Source organism: Gorilla gorilla, chromosome 1, assembly GCF_029281585.2.
Source record: "Gorilla gorilla gorilla isolate KB3781 chromosome 1, NHGRI_mGorGor1-v2.1_pri, whole genome shotgun sequence".
Classification (NCBI taxonomy): domain Eukaryota; kingdom Metazoa; phylum Chordata; class Mammalia; order Primates; family Hominidae; genus Gorilla; species Gorilla gorilla.
Window position 1 is genome coordinate 57,894,342 of NC_073224.2, and position 1,826 is coordinate 57,896,167.

At 31.9% G+C, this 1,826-nt stretch overlaps 2 non-coding genes across 2 annotated transcripts; both read left to right on the forward strand.

Moving 5' to 3' along the window:
* Positions 1-1,168: 1,168 nt before the first annotated feature.
* Positions 1,169-1,278, forward strand: MIR181A-1 (microRNA mir-181a-1). The gene has a single exon (NR_106263.1). It is a non-coding gene; the product is annotated as a microRNA mir-181a-1 (primary transcript).
* A 61-nt stretch (positions 1,279-1,339) lies between these two features.
* On the forward strand, positions 1,340-1,449 carry MIR181B (microRNA mir-181b). Its single transcript, NR_106264.1, has one exon. It is a non-coding gene; the product is annotated as a microRNA mir-181b (primary transcript).
* The last annotated feature ends 377 nt before the right edge of the window (positions 1,450-1,826 follow it).

Consider the following 1,826-nt stretch of genomic DNA (forward strand, 5'->3'; position numbering starts at 1 on the left):
AATTTACTTCCGGTTGATCTCTAGTCCCTGTTTCTCTCAAAAAAAATCTGTTGAAGTTTTCATGTAAATAATTTGTCTAAAAGGTTAAACAATTATTGACTTTAAAATAATTCTAAGTGAGTGAAATGTAAGAATGTGTAAAAATTTGGGATACATATTTCACTAACATTTCGAGAGTAATTGCCTTGACTTGAATAGACCATTATCACCTTCAAAGTAGCATTCCAAATTACTGTGGGTTGTCCCTCCTACAGATAATTACTCTATAACCATATTAGATGCAACTTAAATGTATGAAATAATGACTTTCTATTCTGGCTTAGATACATCCAAAGTGACTTTTGTTTTAATTGATGGTAGAAAATTATTGAAAATGGCTCTAAAAATAAATTCAGTAGAGTTCATAATAATTTTAAAATAAGCATTAATGATAAAACAGTCTTAGAAAATAAGACTATGAAAAGAATCCCTCACCCATCTACCCATAAAGAGATGTTAGATGTTAGATGTTATTTAAAATAATAGGAAATGAATGGTTTTGTAGCATACATAGATTGTATTTACCTTTCACTGTATTAATGAAATCTTTGTGCCATGAACTAAGAAAAATGTATTGAGCTGGTTTCTTCATTTATAATTTGTTCAGCATTTTCTAAATAAGATTATTCTTAGGAAGTTATACTAATTGTAAAACCTTATTTTAGAATAAAATATAGTAAATATATAATGTAAATATAAATGATATCATCAATGCCAATTTGAGGAAATCTAAGGTAATTCTGTTTAACTTCTGTATAAGCTATATACATAATACTTGCTTACTGTAAGTGTAACAATATTTAAATTATAAGATATTGTTTGGATTTTATACCCCAAAGTACTTTGAATAACAAATTCTCCCTGTCTTTAACAGTGAGATAATTCCATCTCTGGAACTAGCCCAATAAAGGCCATGTTTTTGCTTAATGAAACCGATCCTTTTCTCTCATACAATGTGATGTGGAGGTTTGCCAAACTCTTTGTTGGAAGAATCATGCTTCTTATTTGTCTTCTTTTGTATTCTTTTGAAATGGCATAAAAATGCATAAAATATATGACTAAAGGTACTGTTGTTTCTGTCTCCCATCCCCTTCAGATACTTACAGATACTGTAAAGTGAGTAGAATTCTGAGTTTTGAGGTTGCTTCAGTGAACATTCAACGCTGTCGGTGAGTTTGGAATTAAAATCAAAACCATCGACCGTTGATTGTACCCTATGGCTAACCATCATCTTCTCCATGGTGCTCAGAATTCGCTGAAGACAGGAAACCAAAGGTGGACACACCAGGACTTTCTCTTCCCTGTGCAGAGATTATTTTTTAAAAGGTCACAATCAACATTCATTGCTGTCGGTGGGTTGAACTGTGTGGACAAGCTCACTGAACAATGAATGCAACTGTGGCCCCGCTTTTTGCTGTCACAATCAACAGTAGATATTCCATCTTTGAAAGATGTGTTCAAAATAGTACTATTGTTCTTTAAGATTTCCAATTCGTCAGCATCTTCTGGTTTATTTATTCAATTTATATCATGTGATGAGATTTCAATGAAAAAGGCACTGGTTTAAACAAGAATAATGCTTCTCTATCTTTTGTATGCTATAAACAGAGCATGTTTTAGAAAAGGCAAAACTATTTTGTCCATCAAACGTATAGTATCATCATCTAGGTTAGCTCACCTTCCTACTGTTGTAGTGTGAGTGAAAAAAAGACATAAAGTAGGACCTCAGCACCCATGCCATCGACAATAACAACACTTAAAAATATGTGTTCTTTACAACTTTTGTT